Genomic DNA, 13,006 nt, shown 5'->3' with positions numbered 1-13,006 from the left:
CCGTTTGAACCTCTTCATTCCATAGATATCAAACTTTTATCTTGGAAAGTTCTTTTTTTGGTAGCTATTTCCTCGGCTCGTAGAGTCTCTGAGTTATCTGCCTTACAATGTGATTCTCCTTATCTGATTTTCCATACGGATAAGGTAGTCCTACGTACCAAACCTGGGTTTTTACCTAAGGTGGTATCTAACAAGAATATCAATCAAGAGATTGTTGTTCCATCCTTGTGTCCTAATCCTTCTTCAAAGAAGGAACGTCTATTACACAATCTGGACGTGGTTCGTGCTTTAAAGTTTTACTTACAAGCTACTAAAGATTTCCGCCAAACATCTGCTTTGTTTGTTGTCTACTCTGGACAGAGGAGAGGTCAAAAGGCTTTGGCAACCTCTCTTTCTTTTTGGCTAAGAAGCATAATCCGCTTAGCCTATGAGACTGCTGGACAGCAGCCTCCTGAGAGGATTACAGCTCATTCTACTAGAGCTGTGGCTTCCACTTGAGCCTTTAAAAATGAGGCTTCTGTTGAACAGATTTGCAAGGCGGCGACTTGGTCTTCGCTTCATACCTTTTCAAAATTCTACAAATTTGATACTTTTGCTTCTTCGGAGGCTATTTTTGGGAGAAAGGTTTTACAGGCAGTGGTACCTTCCGTTTAAGTACCTGCCTTGTCCCTCCCTTCATCCGTGTACTTTAGCTTTGGTATTGGTATCCCACAAGTAATGGATGATCCGTGGACTGGATACACCTTACAAGAGAAAACACAATTTATGCTTACCTGATAAATTTATTTCTCTTGTCCAGTCCATGGCCCGCCCTGTCATTTTAAGGCAGGTAATTTTTAAATTTAAACTACAGTCACCACTGCACCCTATGGTTTCTCCTTTCTCAGCTTTTTTTCGGTCGAATGACTGGATATGGCAGTTAGGGGAGGAGCTATATAACAGCTCTGCTGTGGGTGTCCTCTTGCAACTTCCTGTTGGGAATGAGAATATCCCACAAGTAATGGATGATCCGTGGACTGGATACACCACAAGAGAAATACATTTATCAAGTAAGCATAAATTGTGTTATTTCACATTCCAGTGTTTTTCACATAGAAAAATATGATCTATTTATTCTTAAATAAACATTTATATATGTATTTACACATATATATACATATATATATAGATCTATGTAAAAATACTTAGAACATATACCCCTATGTTACGAACATTGGAATGTCAAATATTTACAGTAAATACACATTTAAAAATATTATTAAATATGAATAATGCATAAATATGATTTTTCATGTTTTCAGCTACTTGATTCCAAAGGGCTCCAATGCACTTATATATATATATATGTATTTATGTGTTTTAAATGTGTATATACAGTATCTCACAAAAGTGAGTACACCCCTCACATTTTTGTAAATATTTTATTTTATCTTTTCATGTGACATCACTGAAGAAATGACACTTTGCTACAATGTAAAGAAATGGAACCCAGCAGACCCGGCAGAAGAAAAGTTAGGTTTACTCACCATGGAAGATATCCAGAAGATCCTGGGGACGATGCAGGAGCTGTTGTGTTCCAGAGGTGTCGAATGGTTCCAGAGACGGCTGGCGGTTGATGAAGACGTCGTTGCGGGAGGTGCTGTCACGGCGGACGGTGATGTTCCGGTTGGTGAGTCCAGGCCTATCCGCAGGTCCCGCCCGCCAGAAAGGCTCAGTCCATCCATTGGAAGAAGACAGGACTCCGGGAACAGGAAGAAGAGGTCGTCAAAGGCTCCAGTTTCACAAGGACGGACCATCCAATGGGCGGTGCAGGTCAGCACCGTGGCGGAAGCAGTTGAAGGAGGCAGCAGTTGTCGGACCGGGTCCGGTAACATCAGTAGGCAGGAGGCGTCATGGTCGCCGTTGCAGGTGACCCAGAAAGGTATTTTCTCTTCTTTTTCAGGTCCCAGGGTCGTTACCGGAGATGGTGTGGAGGAGGCTGAGGCGGCTATGGGGTCAATGGAGGAGGATTCTAATGAGGATACCTCAGATAGCATTTTGGCGCCAATTATGGATCCGGATCTGGCCTATTTAGGTCTGGGTAATTTTCGGGAGCAGGAGCTGGTAACGGCTTCTACTCCCTGTTTCATTAACACTGGCGGGGGGGTGGGGTGGGATGCACATAAGGCAGGATGGGGAATCATTTTTAATTAAGGAGCAGTTCTCGGCTCATAGGCCTATGGATAAAGTTAGGAATGTTCCAAAGGGCCTTAGCCCTAGAGTAGTTGGGCCTTGAGGCGGTGTTTTAACACTGATACCTCAAACAGTCACGAATTTTGAGGAGGCAGCTGGAGCAGCACACACTGAGGGCATGGATGCTAGGTTAGATTTTTCTGTAAAAAGAAAAAATAGTGGGAGTAAGTTTAGTTATCATAAGGGAGGTAGAAGGGGGAGCAGAAGCTCTGGTAGGTTTGGTGATAGCGGGGACAGGGAATGCAAAGGGGTTGCCTCTAGGCATTTTAATGTATCTTTTTCTCCACAAAGTGGCATTCAACAGGGAGAAGTACTGGCAAGGCTGGTTCGCCCACGCAGGAGGATTGTGATTCGCTATGGCTGGAAGAGCATTACAGCGATTTTGCTGAAGAGGAGGAACAGCAAGCTTCAACATCTGAACCTGTGGCATCTGATCAGGTAGGGGGTATGGAGGTTTTAACACAGCTACTTAAGGTTTTGGCTCCAGAGAAGGGGGTAAATAAGGGTATAGATTTGGGCTCCATGCTTAACGTGGAACCTGGGTGTAAGGAACCTAGGGGTAATGTGAGCTTAGTTAGGGATTTTACTAGTGATAATCTAGCATCGAAGGTTTCCAGTTTAGCTAACAAGGGTTATGCATCCTCTCAGTCTCAGGCTCAAAAGGAAAGGAGGAGGCAAGAAATCAGTTGCAGGACACCTGTGTCATGGCGTCGGGTAAGATCCTGTTCGCCCATAAAATACTGTAGAAGTCAGGAAACAGCAGAAACTTCAGTTTGGGGAACATTGGATAGGCAGTTGAGGGAGAAGGGGAGATCCAGAAGGTCTAGAACCCCTGAGAGGAGAAGATACAGAGAGGAAAAGAGTTTGAGACAGGGTTCTGATTTTGAGCACCCAGATACGAGGAAGGAAGTGGTTATGACAAGGGAGAAAGATAAGGTCCCTAGCAAGTCAGGTAAGAGTATCGGTACTTGTTTATTGCCTAATGAGAGAGTTTCTGGGGATGTTAGGTGTGATTCTGTGTTGAAAGGTCTTAAAGAACTGGTCGCACAGCTTGAGGGTGGCTATCAGCCTAGCCTTAGCTGTCCTTCAGGTCCGTTCGGGGTCTGGGTATCACAGAACGTGGCATCTGGGGGTGGTCCCCTGGATCGGCCTAGTTCAGTGTTGTCGGGTAATTCTGGTATGGGCGGGCAGTTGGTTGTTTCTGATCAGGCATTTAGGTGTCCGTGCTTATGTTCGGTTGGTCCTTTGGGTATCCATCTATCTAAAGAGGTAAAAGAAAAAATTTGGAGAAGGGAGTTTGTGGAAAGTTTTTCTCTTCTACCAGTCGATCAATTTTTCGATATTAAAGATGATTCAAAAGGTGAATCTCTTAAAAAAGAAGAGGAGGAACGGAAGAGAAGGTTCAGGAAATTGCCTAAGACCTTGTCTAATTGGTCAAAAGCATTTTGCATTTTAGCCAGAGTTGTGGGGGAAAAGAACCCGGAGGTTTGCTCTTCCCTTTTTTGCTACTTGGACAAGATTGCTGGTGCTTGCCGTACGTACGGCGGGCTAGCATGGTGGAAATATGATGAGCAATTTCATCAGCGTATGGTGGTTTGTCCCGAGATGAGGTGGGATGATAGAGACATGGGGATTTGGCTGGAACTTATGACTCCTTTAAGATCTGGTCAGCCCTTTCGAGGGGCTGGGGGTGGAAGCAGTGTTCCCTCCCCAGCATCGTTGGCTGTGGCCCTTAGAAAAGGGCTTTGTTTCCAATTTAACAAAGGAATATGCAAGTTTGGCACCTCTTGTAAATATAAGCACGAGTGCTCCTTCTGCGGTGAAATTCATTCTGGAGCCAAATGTTTTAAAAAAGCAAAATCCTTCTTGAAAGGTGATGGTGTTCAGAGCCAAGATGCCAGTGAGAGTAGGAAGGATGGCGCCTTGGTTAAAATTGTACGGTAGACGCCGGGGCAAAGCAGCGGATCCGGAATGATTGCTTAATGGTTTTAGTGATGGCTTTCGTATCCCCTTTATTGATGGTATTGAATCTGTTTTTTCAGGTAATTTAAAGTTTGCGGTTGATTTTCCTGACGTTGTGGCTGAAAAAATCCTAAAGGAAGTTTCCTTGGGAAGAATGGTGGGTCCTTTCTCTGATCCCCCGTTTGAGAATTTGAGGGTACCTCCCTTGGGGGTGGTCCCCAAGAAGGTCCCGAATCAGTTCAGGTTAATTCTTCATTTGTCTTTTCCGAAAGGTTTTTTGGTAAATGATGGTATTGATCCCGAGATGGCCGCTGTCAGATATGCTTCTTTTGACAGAGCTTTGGATTTGGTCAGGAATTCTGGGTGTAATGCTTTGTTGGGTAAGGTAGATATTGAATCCGCTTTCAGGCTCCTCCCTGTTCACCCTTCATGCCACCATTTGTTGGGCTGTTTTTTCAATGATTTCTTTTTCGTAGACTTATATTTGCCTATGGACTGCTCTATTTCTTGTTCATTATTCGAGATGTTTAGCTGTTTTGTTGAATGGGTAGTCAAACAGATTTCTGGTCTTTCATCAGTTATCCATTATTTGGATGACTTCCTTTTTGTGGGTCCTCCAGGGCAGGATGCGTGTCAAATCCTCATGGATTCTTTTTTCTCGGTAGCCAGAGATTTTGGTATTCCTGTTGCCGTTGAGAAAACGGAGGGTCCTTCCTCCGTCATTAATTTTCTGGGTATTTGTATTGATTCAGTTAGGATGGAATGCAGAATTCCCGATGATAAGGTTAGGGATTTAGTTTGTACGATTGATAGGGCCTTGGTCAGGAAAAAATTGTCCTTAAGAGAAATTCAATCTCTGGTAGGAAAACTGAATTTTGCCTGTAAAATTATTCCAGTGAGCAGAATCTTTTGTAGGAGATTGTCATTAGCGACTGTCGGGGTGAAGATCCCTCACTTTAGAATTCGTGTTTCTTCACAGTTGAAGGACGATTTAAGAGTTTGGAGATCTTTCCTAAATGAGTTCAATGGAAGGTCTTTAATTCATACTCCTGAGATTTCGAACAGTGAATTGCATCTTTTTATAGATGCTTCGGGTGCTCACAGTTTCGGTGCGTTGTTTGGGCGTAAATGGTGCGCAGGTATGTGGCCTCAAACATGGGCCATTTCTGGTTTGACAAGAAACCTTGTATTTTTGGAATTATTTCCGCTGGTAGTGGCTCTAAAAGTTTGGGGTTCTGAATTTGAGAACAGGAAAGTGGTTTTTCATTCTGATAATATGGGGGTGGTTTTCGCCATTAATCGTCTATCATCCAGTTCTAAGCCGGTGGTGGGTTTGCTCAGAATGCTTGTTTTTGAATGCCTGAAACATAACATGTTTTTTAGGGCTGTTCATATACCTGGAAATTGGAGAGGTTCACTAAGCGCCTGCTGATTGACAGACCTCTAGCTCTGATAAGATGACACCTAGTTGTCAACTGGCAAAATGGTAAAAAATCAGAAATATATCAGAGCGCCAACTGGTGGAGGCTGGGTCTATATGGAACTATGTATAAAGCGCCACGAATGGTATAAATGTAAAAATAATTTATTCAAGGTTAAAATAACAAGTATATTATTTCTCACAAGTACAAAAAATCATGGATCCATGTTATTAACAATTTAAATGTCTAAAACATAAATAAATGGTTAAAACATAGGCTTAAAATCAACCGGGTACTTGGAAGTGTGATATTGGTCACAGTTTACAATGATATACAATATGCAATGATATTTGCTGTTAAACAGTTCTGCATACAATAATCGTTTAAATTGGTCGGTTCTGCTATATTCCGGATTGCACCGTGTACTTATGACTTCAAACACAGACTATATAGTAGATGAATATCACAATGTCTCAAACTTAATGAGCGATACGCACAAACTAGGAAATTGTTGGTGTAGATGGTATGATATGTGTCACCGGTTGGCTGCTATGTAGGATCCCTAACTTAATGAGCGATAATCATAAATTAGGAGATAGCTTGGTGTGGAGGTATACTATATATATATATGTGTCACCGGTTGGCTGCGATGTGGGATACTATTGGTTAGCGACAATAGTGAACGTTATGTTCTGTATATAGGCAATCTCTTAGCTAGTATACAATAAGCTCAAACCAAGAGCTTACACTATGTATTTAACAGTGACTTCATCAATCACTGATGGCTGCGATGTATATGAATTGGGTTAATGTCTAATATAAATAGTGGCGTGTGGTGATACAAACTGAGTAAACGTGTTTTGAAACAAGTAAAACTAAGCAAATTGTGGTAACAAATATGGTGAAATGTAACAACACAGTAAAATATAACACAATCTTCCTTGAAAATGACACAATGTAAAAAAGTTCAAATGTAGCAGTTCTTTCCTTAAATAATGGCTGCTGTTACGTGTGAAGAAATATTCAAAGGTGAAATCCACAGGTGAGGGTGGCTTAAAACAAATACAAGAGTACATAAATCCCAAACTTTTGTGCTAGTGTCACATAGCAGTTCCCATATGCTGTGTATGAGAGTTTTCTTAGACGAGAAATTAGTGTTTGATTTCAACGTTGGTTCAGGAAAAATCCTTCTGCCAAAGAGAAATAAATAATGGTGTAGATCGTTTTAAAAATGATAAATATCAAAATGCTCCTTACCAGTCAACGCGTTTCGGTCTTACAGTGACCTTTATCAAGACTGTTTTTTTGTTTTAAAAGATGGTCTTAAATACCCTGCTAGTTGTTAGCAGCTGTTTCGTTGTACCGGAAATGGTTACTTAGAAGTTCCGGTTTCTTTTGGGTAAACTATTTACTATTAGATCGATAAATGTAATATATTATCCTAACAGTGTTTGTCATATAGAAATCTTTTTGTGAATTTATACTTTTATTTCTAATATGTTCTTACGGGGGAGAGTTGAAGCGGTCTTGTTCATTATGCCGATTTCTCTTAGCCCCCATTGGTTTTATGTAATCACAGGTTTAATCTGTTGTACATCTATGATTGGCTAACATAGAGGTGAGTAGTAGATAAGATGTTTGATTGGATAATGGAATGTGCGATGTGTTTTGACATTTTTTAATCAGCTGTTGTCATATTTAGCGAAAACACATCTGTTCTATTGCAACAAATGGCAGATCAATGGAAGATATAAATAACTGATTTTGCTTTGTTTATACACATATATTTATTATTATTATTATCGGTTATTTGTAGAGCGCCAACAGATTCCGCAGCGCTGTAAACAGAGGGTAGTACAACAAAACAATTAAAGGGATCAGATGGGTAGAAGGCCCTGCGAAGAGTTGCACTGTTGTAATTAGCTCTTAAGAAGGTGATCTACAAACAGCTGGACTTAAGGGGGTTCAGGGGATAGCAATGGAGGAGTGGAACTGGTATAAAGTAAGGTTAGCATAGGTTGTATGCATCCCTGAACAGTAGAGTCTTTAGGGAGCGCTTCAAGCTGTTAAAACTAGGGGAGAGTCTTGTGGGGCGAGGCAGAGAGTTCCACAAGATGGGGGCCAGTCTGGAGAAGTCCTGTAAATGGGAGTGTGATGAGGTAACCAGAGAGGAGGAGAGTAGGAGGTCATGAGCAGAGCAAAGGGGACGGGAGGGAGAGTATCTGGAGACAAGGTCTGAGATATAGGGGGGAGCAGTGCAGTGGAGGGCTTTGTATGTCAGAGTGAGAATTTCGTGTTTGATCCTAGAGGCAAGAGGAAGCCAGTGAAGGGATTGGCAGAGAGGAGCAGCAGATGAAGAGCGACATGTAAGGATGAGTCTGGCAGAGGCATTCATTATGGATTGTAAGGGAGCTAGGCGGCAGGTGGGGAGACCAGAGAGGACAGAGTTGCAGTAATCAAGGCGGGAAAGAATGAGAGAGTGGATTAAAATCTTAGTTGTGTCTTGTGTAAGGAAGTGTCTAATTTTGGAGATGTTTTTAAGGTGGAAGCGGCAGGCTTTAGCCAAGGACTGAATGTGAGGAGTGAAGGAAAGATCTGAGTCAAATGTGACCCCGAGACATCGGGCATGCGGGGTAGGGGTAATGATGGAGTTGTCGATAGTTATAAAGATATTGGGGGTGGAGATTTTGGAAGAAGGGGGGAAAATGAGGAGCTCAGTTTTGGAGAGATTTAGCTTGAGGTAGTGAGAGGACATCCAGGAAGAGATATGAGAAAGACAGTTAGTGACACGGGTTAGCAAGGAAGGAGATAGGTCTGGTGCAGAGAAGTAGATTTGGGTGTCATCGGCATACAAATGATATTGGAAACCATGGGACTTAATTAGGGAACCTAGTGATGACGTATAGATTGAGAAGAGAAGGGGACCGAGGACAGAGCCTTGCGGTACTCTGACAGAAAGTGGTGATGGGGCAGAGGAGGCCCCAGAGAAGGCTACACTGAAGGTACGGTTTGATAGGTAGGAAGAGAGCCACGAAAGGGCTGTGTCACAGATGCCAAAGGATTGGAGGGTTTGGAGCAAAAGAGGGTGGTCGACAGTGTCAAAGGCTGCGGACAGATCAAGGAGGATAAGCAGAGAGAAGTGGCCTTTTGATTTTGCTGTAAGTAGGTCGTTGGTGACCTTAACAATAGCTGTCTCTGTGGAGTGATAGGGACGAAATCCATATTGCAGCGGGTCAAGAAGGGAGTTTAACGTAAGGAAATGGGATAGGCATGCATATACTAGTTTTTCGAGAAGCTTTGAAGCAAGAGGGAGGAGGGAAATAGGGCGGTAGTTGGATGGGGAGGTAGGATCAAGGGAAGGTTTTTTGAGGATAGGTGTGACCAGTGCATGTTTCATCGATGATGGAAATGTACCAGTGCTGAGGGAGAGGTTGAAAATGTGTGTTAGTATAGGAGTAAGGGTAGCAGAGAGGGAGGGGAGTAGCTGTAAGGGGATAGGGTCAAGGGGACAGGTAGTGAAGTGAGAGCGCAGTATAAGTGCCGAAACTTCTTCCTCAGTAACAGGGGAGAATGAACTAAGGTTCAGGTTATGAGGGTTGTGGTTGAGTTAGAGCATTTGGGGGGGGAGGGAATGGAATTATGTTGAGAGCTGATTTCATGTCTGATGGAGTCAATTTTGTTAATGAAGTGACTGGCAAAGTCTTGAGCTGACAGAGAAGTTGTATTAAGAAGTGGGGGAGGGCGGAGGATAGTATTGAAAGTGGAGAACAGACGTTTTGGGTTTGAAGAAAGATTAGAGATAAGAGTAGAGAAGTAGTGTTGCTTGTGGAGATTAAGGGCAGAATAGTAGGAGTTCAAGATGAATTTGTAATGAAGAAAATCAGCTGAACTCCGTGATTTTCTCCAATGCCGTTCAGCAGTACGGGAACATCTGCCTAGGTACCATGTCAGAGGAGTATGCCAGGGCTGGGGATGAGTGTGTGATTTCCGAGCAATGGTAAGAGGGGCGAGATTGTCAAGGACAGATATAAGGGTGGAATTATAGTGGCAGATAGATTGTTCAGGGCAGGAAAAGGAGGAGAAGGATGAGAGGAGCATCTTAAGGGAATTAGCAAGTTGTTGCTGATCTAAAGACATAATGCTTCTGTGAAGTTTGGTGTGAGGAGTAGAAGGAGGGAGAGTTGTAGGAAGGTATGATATGTTGCAAGTAAGGAGATGGTGGTCAGAAAGAGGAAAAGGGGAGTTTGAGAAGTTTGAGAGAGTGCATCGATAGCTAAAGATCAAAGCTGTTTTCCAGAAGGCTACCTGTTGTAAGTTAGAGGGCAGTTGAAGCAGCTGAGTGTAAAAGTCTGTGTATTTTCTCTGAGTTCTGGGAGAGGATGTGTTTGAAATCAAGCTGTTGTAAGTTAGAGGGCAGTTGAAGCAGCTGAGTGTAAAAGTCTGTGTATATACAGACCCAACCTTTTCTTGTGCTAGTCTATTTTAGTATGTCTCAATCGACAATGGTAGCAATTAGTATCTAAAACATTTCATTTTATTTTTGCTGGTTATTTAGATATATTTCTGATTCTTTATGCCTATAAATAAAAATATAAATAAAATATATATATATCATTTTGCGTGTTTCCCACATTTTTTAGTAAGATTTTAATTTTTAGAGGTGTATAAGAGAGGGAGGTTTTGTAGAAACATTCCAAATTGGTTTTATTCGCCTAAATCAATAGTGGTAGCAATTGGTGTCTTTAACAACTCCTTATATTTTCGCTAAGGTTATTTAGATATTATAATTTTTTATTTTAGAAGTATATGGGAGAGGGAGGTCTTGTTGAAACGATCCAAACTGGTCTTATACAGAATCTGACTATTTTGTCATATTTCAGACAGTTTTATCTCCTTGGTGTTTATTATTTTTCTTCATGGATATCCGTATGCAATTTTCCTTTATTCTGTTACTGAAATTTATTAGTTACATCTGATGTTTTCTGTTTTGTGAAGGGAGAAGTGATAAATGTTCTGATGTGAAAAGTTCAGTTTAAACAATTGAGTTTCAACTTTTAATTTTAAATTTTGCATTTAAGGACAACTATGAGTGATCTTTCGTGTATAACTAACTACACTTTGCTTGTTTGATAGTTAATATTTGTTGTAACAGATTGTGCTTTCGGTTTTTAGTCACATATAGACCCCTTAAATTCACAAAGGTTTCTAAGTTATTAAACCGTCTGTAAGTGGGTAACTTTACTTCAATTTAGTTAATGTGGGCTTTAGGAGACGAATATTAGGGCATCAATTGTCATGCTTAAATACTCATATTTCTATTTAACAACGGTCTGTGGTGTGTCGAAGTTAGGGACACTCGTACTTCAATGTTAGGTGTTGCTTATTATATAGATGACAGGTCAAGTAGTTGTGAATGCCTGGATAGAAAATATGTATACATAAGTATATATACAATGAAGAGACAAACATTATAGTGTGCAGATTATTTCTAGTTCTTAGAGAACAATATAGATTGAAAAGGGAATGTCTTCAGTATAAGGTAGAATTATCCACAAATTGGGATAGATATAGTTGACCATATTTTTTAGCTGTTAGATATATTTACTAACTTTGCTGAAACATTCTTTAAAATAAATCTATTGTTTGTCTGAAGAGTCTTCATAGAGGCGGAGAGAAAGACAAGCCCAGTTATGTGATCTAATCTATATTCCTGGATCTTAGAGGGCCATTGAAGGCTAAGAGGAGCTTTAGGGGATTAGTAGGATTAAACATATCCCTTTAATATTCCTCTCATATTTTATGGTCTTTATTTAATCGAGGTTTAGAAGGTGAGACAGGTCTTCTTTATTGTTTAGTCCTCTAGGGTATAGGCAATCTAAATGGAAAATCCATTTTGATTCTTCTGTTAATAGCTTTTTCTCGTGGTTACCTCCTCTCCAATTTTTAGTGACTTTTTGTATCCCCATATATTTTAATGATCTAATGTTCCCTTGATGTTTATCGGAAAAATGTTTGTATAGGGGAGTCTCCTTGTTAAGTTTTTCAATGAGTAAAAGATGTTCTCATATTCTGTCCCTTAGTGGCCTGGACGTCTGTCCGACGTATTGAAGACCACAGGGACATTGGAGTAGGTAAACCACGTTTTTGTCTTGGCAGCGGATCAAGTTTTTGATTTTATATTTCTTTTGGTGTTGTGAGACTGGAATTCTGTAGTTTTTTCTCTGCATTTGCACGCTTTGCATGTATGACAGGGAAAAAATCCTTTCACCTTTTTCCCAAATGCATCTTTTATTTCTAGAGGCTTCTTCCTCTGTACACTAGGTGCCAGTTGATTTTTCAGATTGTTCATTTTTCTGTACACAAATTTGTGTTTCTGTGGTAGTTTTTCCCCAAGTATATTGTCATCTTTAAGTATATTACAATGTCTGCAGAAGATACTTTCTATAATTTGACTGTTCTCACTGTATTCTGTTATCAGAGGAACATGGAGGAACTGTTTAACAGCAAATATCATTGCATATTGTGTATCATTGTAAACTGTGACCTATATCACACTTCCAAGTACCCGGTTGATTTGAAGCCTATGTTTTAACCATTTATTTATGTTTTAGACATTTAAATTGTTAATAACATGGATCCATGATTTTTTGTACTTGTGAGAAATAATATACTTGTTATTTTAACCTTGAATAAATTGTTTTTACATTTATACCATTTGTGGCGCTTTATACATAGTTCCATATAGACCCAGCCTCCACCAGTTGGTGCTCTGATATATTTCTGATTTTTTATCATATACCTGGAAAGGTGAATGTGGCGGCTGGTGCGTTTTTTTCTCGTTTTCAGTGGCAGAGATTCTGGGAAGCAGTACCCAATGCAGAGAGAATTGTATCTCCTTGCCTGGATGAAATGTGGAATCTGAGCTTCCTCGATTGTTGAAGTTAGTGAGGGGAGCATTAGCTCTGGGTACTTGGGGAGCCTATGTGTCAGTTTGGGTCCAGTGGATCAATAGATTGACTTCTGTGAATGGTTCTGTGGATAGCGTTAATATGTTGCTGGATTGGATCGAAGAGTGGAAGGAGAAAAAGATTGTTGGTGAAACGTAATATGGCCGCTCTATCCTTTATGTTCAAACTTCTGGGGTGGGTTGAAGTGACAGAAAATTTTGGTATTCGAATGGCGGTTAGAAGTTTGGTTCGGGGTATAGTATCGGTTGATAGAAGACGACCTTTGTTTTTTTCAGTGTTGGAGAGGTTAGTTGTTTCTCTTCCTGAGGTTTGTTTTTCAAGTTTTGAGTTTTTATTATTTCGTTTGGCCTTTTTGCTAGCCTTTTTTGGGGCTTTTTGTGTTTCTGAATTGGTAGCGGTGAATCGTTGGAGTCATGGTGGTTT

Source organism: Bombina bombina, chromosome 5, assembly GCF_027579735.1.
Source record: "Bombina bombina isolate aBomBom1 chromosome 5, aBomBom1.pri, whole genome shotgun sequence".
Lineage (NCBI taxonomy): Eukaryota > Metazoa > Chordata > Amphibia > Anura > Bombinatoridae > Bombina > Bombina bombina.
This window is presented reverse-complemented; position numbering follows the sequence as displayed.